We start from the raw sequence: 13,268 nt of genomic DNA, 5'->3' as shown, positions 1-13,268 counted from the left end.
CAGTCTCTAAATGGTCCATCCTTTCATCACAGCTACGAACTTTGTCTCTGTAACTCCTTCCCTGGGTGTTTTGTTCCCAATTCTAAGAAGGTGCACAGTGTCCACACTTTGGTCTTCATTCTTCTTGAGTTTCATGCGTTTATCAAATTGTATCTTAAATCTTGGGTATCCTAAGTTTTGGGCTAATATCCACTTATCAGTGAATACATATTGTGTGAGTTCTTTTGTGATTGTGTTACTTCACTCAAGATGATGCCCTCCAGGTCCATCCATTTGTCTAGGAATTTCATAAATTCATTCTTTTTAATAGCTGAGTAGTACTCCATTGTGTAAATGTACCATAATTTCTGTATCCATTCCTCTGTTGAGGGACATCTGGGTTCTTTCCAGCTTCTGGCTATTATAAATAGGGCTGCTATGAACATAGTGGAACATGTGTCCTTTTTACTGGTTGGGACATCTTCTGGATATATGCCCAGGAGAGGTATTGCTGGATCCTCCGGTAGTACTATGTCCAATTTTCTGAGGAACCGCCAGACTGATTTCCAGAGTGGTTGTACAAGCTTGCAATCCCACCAACAATGGAGGAGTGTTCCTCTTTCTCCACATCCTCGCCAGCAACTGCTGTCACCTGAATTTTTGATCTTAGCCATTCTGACTGGTGTGAGGTGGAATCTCAGGGTTGTTTTGATTTGCATTTCCCTGATGATTAAGGATGTTGAACATTTTTTCAGGTGTTTCTCTGCCATTCGGTATTCCTCCGGTGAGAATTCTTTGTTCAGTTCTGAGCCCCATTTTTTAATGGGGTTATTTGACTTTCTGGAGTCCACCTTCTTGAGTTCTTTATATATATTGGATATTAGTCCCTTATCTGATTTAGGATAGGTGAAGATCCTTTCCCAATCTGTTGGTGGTTTTTTTGTCTTATTGATGGTGTCTTTAGCCTTGCAGAAGCTTTGTAGTTTCATGAGGTCCCACTTGTCAATTCTCGATCTTACAGCACAAGCCATTACTGTTCTATTCAGGAATTTTTCCCCTGTGCCCATATCTTCAAGGCTTTTCCCCACTTTCTCCTCTATAAGTTTCAGTGTCTCTGGTTTTATGTGAAGTTCCTTGATCCACTTAGACTTGACCTTAGTACAAGGAGATAGGAATGGATCGATTCGCATTCTTCTACATGTTAACAACCAGTTGTGCCAGCACCATTTGTTGAAAATGCTGTCTTTCTTCCAAAGGATGTTTTTAGCTCCCTTGTCGAAGATCAAGTGACCGTAGGTGTGTGGGTTCATTTCTGGGTCTTCAATTCTATTCCATTGGTCTATTTGTCTGTCACTATACCAGTACCATGCAGTTTTTATCACAATTGCTCTGTAGTAGAGCTTTAGGTCCGGCATGGTGATTCCACCAGAGGTTCTTTTATCCTTGAGAAGAGTTTTTGCTATCCTAGGTTTTTTGTTATTCCAGATGAATTTGCAGATTGCACTTTCTAATTCGTTGAAGAATTCATTTGGAATTTTGATGGGGATTGCATTGAATCTGTAGATTGCTTTTGGCAAGATAGCCATTTTTACAATGTTGATCCTGCCAATCCATGAGCATGGGAGATCTTTCCATCTTCTGAGATCTTCTGTAATTTCTTTCTTCAGAGACTTGAAGTTTTTATCATACAGATCTTTCACTTCCTTAGTTAGAGTCACGCCAAGATATTTTATATTATTTGTGACTATTGAGAAGGGTGTTGTTTCCCTAATTTCTTTCTCAGCCTGTTTATTCTTTGTGTAGAGAAAGGCCATTGATTTGTTTGAGTTAATTTTATATCCAGCTACTTCACCGAAGCTGTTTATCAGGCTTAGGAGTTCTCTGGTGGAATTTTTAGGGTCACTTATATATACTATCATATCATCTGCAAAGAGTGATATTTTGACTTCATCTTTTCCAATTTGTATCCCTTTGATCTCCTTTTGTTGTCGAATTGCTCTGGCTAGGACTTCAAGTACAATGTTGAATAGGTATGGAGAAAGTGGACAGCCTTGTCTAGTCCCTGATTTTAGAGGGATTGCTTCAAGCTTCTGACCATTTACTTTGATGTTGGCTACTGGTTTGCTGTAGATTGCTTTTATCATGTTTAGGTATGGGCCTTGAATTCCTGATCTTTCCAAGACTTTTATCATGAATGGGTGTTGGATCTTGTCAAATGCTTTTTCCGCATCTAAGGAGATGACCATGTGGTTTTTGTCTTTGAGTTTGTTTATATACTGGATTACGTTGATGGATTTCCGTATATTGAACCATCCCTGCATCCCTGGGATGAATCCTACTTGGTCAGGATGGATGATTGTTTTGATGTGTTCTTGGATTCGGTTAGCAAGAATTTTATTGAGGATTTTTGCATCAATATTCATAAGGGATATTGGTCTGAAGTTTTCTATCTTTGTTGGGTCTTTTTGTGGTTTAGGTATCAGAGTAATTGTGGCTTCATAGAATGAGTTGGGTAGAGTACCTTCTGTTTCTATTTTGTGGAATAGTTTGTGAAGAACTGGGATTAGATCTTCTTTGAAGGTCTGATAGAACTCTGCACTAAACCCATCTGGTCCTGGGCTTTTTTTGGTTGGGAGACTATTAATGACTGCTTCTATTTCTTTGGGGGATATAGGGCTGTTTAGATCATTAACCTGATCTTGATTCAACTTTGGTACCTGGTATCTGTCTAGGAACTTGTCCATTTCATCCAGGTTCTCCAGTTTTGTTGAGTATAGCCTTTGGTAGAAGGATCTGATGGTGTTTTGGATGTCTTCAGGATCTGTTGTTATGTCTCCTTTTTCATTTCTGATTTTGTTAATTAGGATGCTTTCCCTGTGCCCTCTAGTGAGTCTGGCTAAGGGTTTATCTATCTTGTTGATTTTCTCAAAGAACCAGCTCCTTGATTGGTTGATTCTTTGAATAGTTTTTCTTGTTTCCACTTGGTTGATTTCACCCCTGAGTTTGATTATTTCCTGCCGTCTACTCCTCTTGGGTGAAATTGCTTCCTTTTGTTCTAGTGCTTTTAGGTGTGTTGTCAAGCTGCTAATGTGTGCTCTCTCTAGTTTCCTTTTGGAGGCACTCAGAGCTATGAGTTTTCCTCTTAGAAATGCTTTCATGGCGTCCCATAAGTTTGGGTATGTTGTGGCTTCATTTTCATTGAACTCTAAAAAGTCCTTAATTTCTTTCTTTATTCCTTCCTTGACCAAGGTATCATTGAGAAGAGTGTTGTTCAGTTTCCACGTGAAGGTTGGCTTTCTATTATTTATTTTGTTATTGAAGATCAGCTTTAGTCCATGGTGATCTGATAGGATGCATGGGACAATTTCAATGTTTTTGTATCTGTTGAGTCCTGTTTTGTGCCCAATTACGTGGTCAATTTTGGAGAAGGTACCATGAGGTGCTGAGAAGAAGGTGTATCCTTTTGTTTTAGGGTAAAATGTTCTGTAGATATCTGCCAGATCCATTTGATCCATAACTTCTGTTAGTTTCACTGTGTCCCTGTTTAGTTTCTGTTTCCATGATCTGTCCATTGGTGAAAGTGGTGTGTTGAAGTCTCCCACTATTATTGTATGAGGTGCAATGTGTGCTTTGAGATTTACTAAAGTTTCTTTAATGAATGAGGCTGCCTTTGTATTTGGAGCATAGATATTCAGGATTGATAGTTCCTCTTGGAGGATTTTACCTTTGATGAGTATGAAGTGCCCCTCCCTGTCTTTTTTGATGACTTTGGGTTGGAAGTCAATCTTATCTGATATTAGAATGGCTACTCCAGCTTGTTTCTTCAGACCATTTGCTTGGAAAATTGTTTTCCAGCCTTTCATTCTGAGGTAGTGTCTATCTTTTTCTCTGAGATGAGTTTCTTGTAAGCAGCAAAATGTTGGGTCTTGTTTGTGTAGCCAGTTTGTTAGTCTATGTCTTTTTATCGGGGAGTTGAGTCCATTGATATTAAGAGATATTAAGGAAAAGTAATTGTTGTTTCCTGTTATTTTTGTTGTTAAAGTTGGCATTCTGTTCTTGTGGCTGTCTTCTTTTAGGTTTGTTGAGGGATTACCTTCTTGTTGTTTCTAGGGCGTGGTTCCTGTCCTTGTATTGGTTTTTTTCTGTTATTATCCTTTGAAGGGCTGGATTCGTGGAGAGATAATGTGTGAATTTGGTTTTGTCGTGGAATACTTTGGTTTCTCCATCTATGTTAATTGAGAGTTTGGCTGGGTATAGTAGCCTGGGCTGGAATTTGTGTTCTTTTAGTGTCTGTATAACCTCTGTCCAGGATCTTCTGGCTTTCATAGTCTCTGGTGAAAAATCTGGTGTAATTCTGATAGGCTTGCCTTTATATGTTACTTGGCCTTTTTCTCTTACTGCTTTTAGTATTCTATCTTTATTTAGTGCATTTGTTGTTCTGATTATTATGTGTCGGGAGGTATTTCTTTTCTGGTCCAGCCTATTTGGAGTTCTGTAGGCTTCTTGTATGTTCATGGGCATCTCTTTCTTTAGATTTGGGAAGTTTTCTTCTATAATTTTGTTGAAGATGTTTGCTGGTCCTTTGAGTTGAAAATCTTCATTCTCATCCACTCCTATTATCCGTAGGTTTGGTCTTCTCATTGTGTCCTGTATTTCCTGGATGTTTTGAGTTAGGATCTTTTTGCATTTTCCATTTTCCTTGATTGTTGTGCCCATGTTCTCTATGGAATCTTCTGCACCTGAGATTCTCTCTTCCATCTCTTGTATTCTGTTGCTGATGCTTGCATCTATGGTTCCAGATTTCTTTCCTAGGGTTTCTATCTCCAGTGTTGCCTCATTTTGGGTTTTCTTTATTGTGTCTACTTCCCTTTTTAGGTCTAGTATGGTTTTGTTCATTTCCATCATCTGATTGGATGTGTTTTCCTGTTTCTCTTTAAGGACTTCTACCAGTTTGGTTGTGTTTTCCTGTTTTTCTTTAAGGACTTGTAACTCTTTAGCCATGTTCTCCTGTAGTTCTTTAAAGTCCTTCTTGATGTCCTCTACCATCATCATGAGATATGCTTTTAAATCCAGGTCTAGTTTTTCAGGTGTGTTGGGGTGCCCTGGACTGGGCGAAGTGGGAGTGCTGGGTCCTGATGATGGTGAGTGGTCTTGGTTTCTGTTAGTAAGATTCTTACCTTTACCTCTCGCCATCTGGTAATCTCTGGAGTTGTTATAGTTGTCTCTGTTCAGAGGTTGTTCTTCTGGGGATTCTGAGTATCCTCTGTCAGCAGACCTGGGAGACAGGCTCTCTCCTCTGAGTTTCAGTGGTTAGAGCACTCCCTGCTGACAAGCTTTCCTCTTAAAGGGAAGGTGTACAGATATCTGGGGTTTGGACCTCCTCCTGGCCGAAGAAGAAGGCGGAAAACAGGACCTTTCCCAGATGCTGTGTTGCTTTGGCAGGTCACAGAAGCTGTAGGCTTCTGTGGTACACACTCTCGGCTGTGCAGACTAAGTTCCTAAGTTCAGTGGAGTCCTGGATCCAAGATGTGCTCCCTGCTCCTGAGGCAGAGGGCTCCTGTGCAGGGCAGACCACTGTCTTCCAGCTAGGAGGGTGCCGGATGTCTGTGACCCCAAAAGGGTGCTGGCTCAGCGGCTCTGTGGCTCCCGCCTGTCCCAGAAGCTGTCTGCCTCTGTGGTCCTCAGTCTTACCTGTACAGACTAAGTTCGGCGGAGTCCCAGAGCCAAGATGGCGCTCCCTGCAGGGCAGGTCACTGTCCTCCGGCTGGGAGGGTGTCGGATGTCTGCGGCCCCAAAAGGGTGCTGCCTTAGCGGCTCTGTGGCTCCCGCCTGTCCCAGAAGCTGTCTGCCTCTGTGGTCCTCACTCTTACCTGTACAGACTAAGTTCGGCGGAGTCCTGGAGCCAAGATGGCGCTCCCTGCAGGGCAGGTCACTGTCCTCCGACTGGGAGGGTGCCGGATGTCTGCGGCCCCAAAAGGGTGCTGCCTCAGCGGCTCTGTGGCTCCCGCCTGTCCCAGAAGCTGTCTGCCTCTGTGGTCCTCACTCTAACCTATAGACTAAGTTCGGCGGAGTCCCGGAGCCAAGATGGCGCTCTCTGCAGGGCAGGTCTCTGTCCTCCGGCTGGGGGTCAGAAATTCTAATAGAACACAACAGGAATGAATGGTGTCTGTTTTACAATGCAGGTAACCCAAATTGGGTTGGCGTGAACTATCAGGCAGAAGGATAGCTTGATGAGATCAGATAGCTTGAGCCATACTTCTGCTCTCACCTGTGGTTGGGATGCCATGCAATTAGGTGTCTCCATTTACTGGACCAGCTTGGAGATGGGCAGGCAGCTAACATCATTGTCTTTCCAGGCAACCTGACTTTAGCTACTTCTTACAGCTCCCTGCAGGGGACATTCTTCAGATAGTGGGACTTCTTATATGGCAGCTCAGAGCCAGAGTATGGGCAAACAAGACACATGCAAATTCTGGGTAAGAGACAGCATGCTATACTTCAAGAACACTGATGCTGATATGTCTCTAATAAGCAATCAGGATCCGATCCTCCGTGGCTAGGTGGGCTCTACCGAGAAACAGGTCCTATATTCAGAGGATGATAAGGAGTTGCTCTAATACTTTTAGAGGAAAGTGACTCTAGCAGAGTTTCAGTTCAGAAGTTCACTCTTGTAGTGCACTATTTCATAGACTGAAGTCAGGTATCAGGTGTGGGAAGAGAAACAGGGAATGAATGTTAAAGAAATGACAGATAAGATCAATGTTCAGGACTCCATGGATGGTTGGAAAAGGTAGAATCACAAATAAAAGTTAATCATGCCAGAGAGCTGACGACAAGCCTTGGATTAGGAGAGATCTTTGCATCACGGGATAGATATGAGTAGGTGGAGGAGGAGTTTTGTAGGGTGGGGCACCACTTCACATTACCATATCATTCAACGGTTGTGTTGCTAGTTTTATGTCAACTTGACACAAGCTACAGTTAACCCGGAAATGACGGAACCTCAATTGTGAAAACACCTCCATCAGATCTGACTGTGGAAGATTCCTAAACTAGTGATTGATTTAAGAGCAAGGCCCAACACATGTGGGTGGTGCCTTTCTTAGGCTGGTGGTCCTGGGTTCTATAAGAAAGCAGGCTGAGCCAGCCAGTAAGAAGCACCCTTCTATGGTCTCTGCATCAGTTCCCACCTCCAGGTCCTGCCCTGCTTGAGCTCTTGTTTTGATTTCCTCTGATTATGAACTGTCACGTGGAAGAGTAAGCCAAATGAACCCTTTCCTCCTCAACTTGTTTAGGTCATGGTGTTTTTCACAGCCAATAGTGACGCTGACTAAGAGAGTGATCCTATCCTATGTGGGCTTTGTGGTTTCTATAAAGATGAGTCACTGAGCAGTAAGTGCATGGTCTATAGTGACACAGCTAGATAATGGAAAGATAATGACAATTTTCAACTTTAGGGACAAGTCTAGTAACTTTGTAAACATTTTTTTCTCCATACACAAATACAACCCTCCCACTTCCCATAAGGTTATAGATGAGATGACTTTTAGTATTTTAAACAGAGAAAACAATAAATACTTTCACTATAAAGTGAATAAACCAAATTCTTGTCACTGTTGGAGAGTTTCAAGATGCATGCAGATTCTGAATGCAACCCAATGATGTTAGCCAAATGTTTTTAAAAGTTATTTCTGTTATTTCCAAGATTATAATATAATTACATAATTTTCCCCCTTTCTTCCTCTCCCCCCAAACTCTCCCAAGTAGCCCTCTTTGATCTACTTAAAAATTCATGGCCTCTTTAAAAATTATTGTTGCATATGCTTTTATAGGTGTGTATGTGTATAAATATACATACATGTGAATATACATATATACACATATATCCCTAAATATCTAAGTACAACCTTCTCAGTCTATATAATGCTACTTGTATGTATATGCATTCAGCACTAACCATTTGACCTTGGATAACCAGTTGTTGTGGTTTTCCACCATATGGAGATTTTTCCTCCATTCTCAGAATTCCTTAGTTGCCTGCAGTTCTTTGTGTAGGGTTGAGGCCTCTGGCCTTTCCTTGATCCACTTTAGCATGTCTAGTTTTGGTTGTGTTGTTCATGTCATGCTTAGGCAGTCATGCTAGTGACATTTTATGGCTGTAGCTTCTGACATTCCAAGGAGGCACAATCTCACAGCAAACTTGGCCCTCTGGCTCTTAAAATCTTTCTACTCTTCTTCAACAATGATCCCCAAACCTTAGGTGCAGGAGCTGTATTGTAGATGTCTTGGTTTCCACTGACCCCCACAACTCTGCATTTTGATTGGTTGCCATTTTCTATAATGGAATCCACACTCATTTGTGGGTACAAGGAGAAATATTTAGAATGTAGTGAGAGATTATGCAGGTTTAGGAAAGTGCTGGCTGTAGAACTCCAAGATCCACGACTTCACCAGCTTTCAGTTCGCTAGGTTTCCATCACAAAGCATGATTTCCGTCCTGTTGACTAGGTCTACCAGCTAGAGAGCCGTTAATGACTGCCAAGAGTAACCTGTGTTTGTCTTTCTGAGTCTGCCTTACCTCACTCAGTGTGATCTTTTCCAGTTCTATCCATTTACCCACAAAGTTTATGACTTATCTTTTTTTTTACACCTAAATAGTATTTTATAGTGTTTCTGTACCATATTTTCATTATTTATTTGTCATTGAAAGGCATTTAGGTTGCCTCCATTTCCCACCATTGAATAGAGCAGCAAGGAGCAAGGCTGAGTGAGTGTTTGGGGAGTGGGATGTGTCCAGGAGTGGTACGGTTGGACCCTACTGTGAGGTTTAGTCTTAGAGAATTCTCCACACTGAATTCAAGAGTGGTCGGACCAGTTTGCAATCCCACCAATAGTGAATGAGTGCTCCCCTTTCTATGCCCCCCCCCCCCCCGCCCAACATTTGTTGCTGGTTGTTTTGCTGGTCTTTGCCATCATTCTGACAGGGGTGAGATGAAAGTTCAAATTCAAAGTTGTTTTGATTTGCATTGTCCCAACCGATAGGGATGCAGAGCTTCTTTTGATATATTTCTTAGGCATATATTACATTTAGTTCTTTATACATTCTAGATATTGGTCCTCTGTCAAACGTAGAGCTGGCAAAGGTTCTCCGCCATTCTGTGGCCTTCCTCTTTGCTTGCTGACTCCTTTCTCTGTGTGCTGACTCCTTTCTCTGTGTTTTTTTTTTTTTTTTTTTAGTTTTCTGAGGTTCCAAGCATCAACTGTTGGCCTTAATTCTTGGGTGAATGATGTCCTATTCAGGGAGTCTTTCCCTACATCTACATATTGTAGGTGTTTTTTTTTTTTTTTTCTCGAAGCCTCAGAGTTTTAGGCTTCACATTCAGGTCTTTGTCCCTTGGAGTTAGATTTTGTGCAAGGTGATAGATGAGGGTCTAGTTTCATTCCTTTCATGTGGGCATCCAGTTGTAATGCTTCCCTTTTCATTTCTGATTCTGTTAATTTGGGATCTTTCTTTCTTCATTTGGGCCAATGGTCTAGCAATCTTGTTTATCTTCCCACAGAATTGGTTCTTAGGTTTCTGATTCGTTTTATGCTTTTCTCTGCTCATATTTCATTAATTTCTGCTCTGGTTTTTAAATTTTTCTTGCTGTCAACTGGGTTCAGATTTGGTTTGCTCTTGTTTTTCTGATTTTTTAAGGTGTATCATTGAGTTCTTATTTTTGCTCTTTTCATTTTTATTTTTGATATTATAATTTACTTACATTTATTCCTTCCCTTTCCTCCCTCAAAACCCTCCCATATACTCCTCCCTGCTCTTCTTCATATTCATAGGCTCATTTTACAAAACTAATTGCTATATATTTTTAATAAATATCCATGTATATATGTATATATATATGAATGTTCCTAAATATAAGCTATTCACTACATATAATGCTACCTGTATATATCATTTCAGGGCTAACCATTTGGCAATAGACAATCGATTTGTGTGCTCTTCTCTCCCCTGGAGAGTGTCATCTCTCTAGCACCCAGATTTCCCCAGTTGCCTGTAGTTCTTCATGCAGGGTTGAGGCCTGTGGTCTTTGCTCTGTTTGTTTGGCATGTTAATGGGGTCAACCTTGTTCAGCTTATGTTGGTGAGACTTCGCGGGTGTAGCTTCTTAATGTAGGGACTCATAACTGTAAATTTCTCTCGTGGGACTGCTTTTGATGTGGTCAGAGGTTTTTGCTGGGCTGTGGTTTTGTTTTCATTTAGTTCTGGGAAATTTCTTATTTTCTTTCTCCGTTTCTTCACTGACCTACTCATCATTCTGTAATAAGTTGTTTAATCTCCACGAGTCTGTGTTTTTACTAGAGATTGGTTTGTGGTCAGTTTTAAGTCTCATTACACTGTGGTTGGATGGGATACATGGAGTTATTTCAACCTCTTTGAATGTGTAAAGGTTTGTGCTGTGTCTGAGTATGTGTTTTGTTTTAGAGACTTCTGTGTGCCTTGGAGTATAATGTGCATTCTTTTGTGTTTGGGTGGAATGTTCTGTAGCTGCTAAGTCCATTTGATGCATGCATGATGTCATTTAACTCTGATGTTTCTCTATTCATTTTTCTTTGTACATATGACCTGCTTATTGGATACAGTTGGGTACTTAAATCAGCTGTTATTAACGGGGGCTAAAATGTCCTTAGCAACACAAACTGCTGACTATGTATGACCTGTGAAGTAATCACTTTAGAGAAAAAATGATTTGTACTGCTAAAATTTCAGTTTTGAAACATTCCTGGAACCTTTTCAGCTTCACAAGTGACTTTTAGCCACGGTGTGAAAACAATCACTTGCGCCTTACCATGGTGCCCGGGGAGCTTATACGGAGAGTGAATTCATGCATTTTGGTGACTCCATAGTCAGCAAAGAATGGGAACCAATGAACTTCAAGGGATTGAGTCTGTTTTGTGGATATAGCTTCTTTTTCTTGTCAAACTGTTGACTATTCTTAGAAGTGCTACCATTTAATGCCAACTATTTTTTGTAAATATAACTGAAAATTATAAAAAAATGTTGATTATTCTTAGAAGTGCTACCATTTAATGCTGACCATTTTTTTCTGTAAATATAACTGAAAATTATAAAAAAGAATGAGCTTTGACTTAGTCCCAATCCACACATAAACATGTATTTTTGTTTATTTAAAAATAAGGCATTTTTGTTTATTTAAATATAAGGTATTTTTCATGTTTATCAAAAGTAGAGTGAACATTTTCATACAAATCATAACAGTCCTAAGTTTAAGGTCCAGCTTATATCGATTTTCACTAATTTTAAAAAATTTTATCTTATGTGCTTTGGTGTTTTGGCTGCATGTGTGAGGGTGTCCAATTTCCTGGAACTGGAGTTGCAGACAGTTGTGAACTGCCCTATACTGGGTCCTGGGAGTTGTACTTGGGTCCTCTAGAAGAGCAGCCAGTGCTCTTAACCACTGAGCCATCTCTTCAGCCCTGATTTTCACTAAATTTTAAAAGGTTGTTTTAAAGAAAAGAATCAATTTATAGAAACGTCTCTAATAGTAATGTTTAGTTTTTTTCTGTCTCTGGTTTGATAATAAAACCAGATTTTTCATTACCTATGTGGGAGGCAGCAGGCTTCATAATCCTGTGTATGAATTCTAAAAATGTGACTTTGGGCACCCACTCCTCTGTGTTTCCTGTATTCAAAGCAAATGTGAGTGATTCTTTGGACTACAAATTCAAAATCAGAGAGCTTCTACTTCTATAGATGTGCTCTTGAAGATGGTACATCTTTATACCATTAGGTTTTAGAATTTATTTTTCTTTGTCATTATTTACTTTATGATATATGTATGTTTTGCTTTCACATATATGTGGTGTTCATGGAGGCCAGAAGAGGGCATTGGATCACTTGGAATTGGAGTTACATATGGTTGTGGGCTGCCTTATGGGTGCTGGGAATCAAACCCAGGTCCTCTATAAAAAACAAGTACTCTTAACTGTTGTGACATCTCCCCAGCCCCTGAAGTAGAGTTTCTCAAACTGTGGGTCATGAACTCTTTGGGGACAATGGACAGTTTCACATTAGACCATTGGGAAACACAAATATTTACATTATGACTTATAACTGTGGTAAACTTACAATTATGAAGTAGCAATAAAAACAATTTTATGGTTCAGGAGTCACCACAACATGAGGAACTGTATTAACGGCTTGCAGCATTAAGAAGGTTGAGAAGAACTACTTCAAGAGTCTATTTTAAATGACCCACTTTTAAATTGGCTTTTAGTCAAATGTGCCACACCTTGATAGAATTGAGATTGAATTGACCCACTCTTTACTATTTCATTCTAATTAATTATTTTATGTTTTATCATTCTGGTTCACATAGGGCATTTTCTTTAGAGAATAGAATCCCTGTAATAGAAAGAGGGATGGACTTTTTCTGATTATGACTGTGTCCTATTAGGTATTTTTTGAGTAGCTAGTATTTTTATTAAGAAAAAGGATGATTACTCTGTTTAGCATAGTCTTCATGTGCAGGCAAAAGGGAAAACTCAGCCCTCCATCGGTTTCTTGGGTTGATCTGTGTCTTAGACAAGACTTCAAAGCATCGTCAACAGATGGTTGCCTACACTGTCCATTAAAATCCCTAGGGAAATATTCCACAGTTGGTTTTCATTGTCAGTCCATCCGTGTTCCAGCTGTTTGTCAAGAAAATGTGTCTGATATCTGCCCTAAATCACCCTGCATTAATATGATTTTATTTCCTCTACATATGACTGCTGTTGTTATGAAGAACAGCTGGTTACCATCATCTGTAGATGGTCTTCCCACGTGGATTAGCTTTGGTACATCAGGTTAAGTTCTTGGCTGCTGGAAGAGACATTTGTAGGAAATTTCCATATTTGACTTGGAAAAAGATAATACTGTACACTCACGGGATCATTCTGACCCACGTTGTTAGAGTTAAGCTGGGAATCAGCATCCGACCTAAACTCACACGTTTGAAATAGAAGGCTGTATTTAAATGTTTGGTTGATATTAGGATGCTTGTATAACAACTTGAAATATCTTTTCCAGTACTGTCAATAGAAAAGTGCACCCTTCCGGGTTCTCAGTGCCTCTACATGGGAAGGTTGTCTTAGTAAATATGGTAAAAATGTCAAAGAACACAAAACAAACAGTCAAGCAAGCAAACAAACAAACAAAACACCTTCCAAGTTTAACTGCTGAAATTTTAACATTCAACACACTGAAGAAAGGTCATAGGAAGTTAAGAAAAG

The sequence above is a fragment of the Mus caroli genome, unplaced genomic scaffold (assembly GCF_978045245.1).
Source record: "Mus caroli unplaced genomic scaffold, Mus_caroli_1 scaffold_3, whole genome shotgun sequence".
NCBI lineage: Eukaryota > Metazoa > Chordata > Mammalia > Rodentia > Muridae > Mus > Mus caroli.
Note: the sequence above shows the minus strand (reverse complement) of the source record.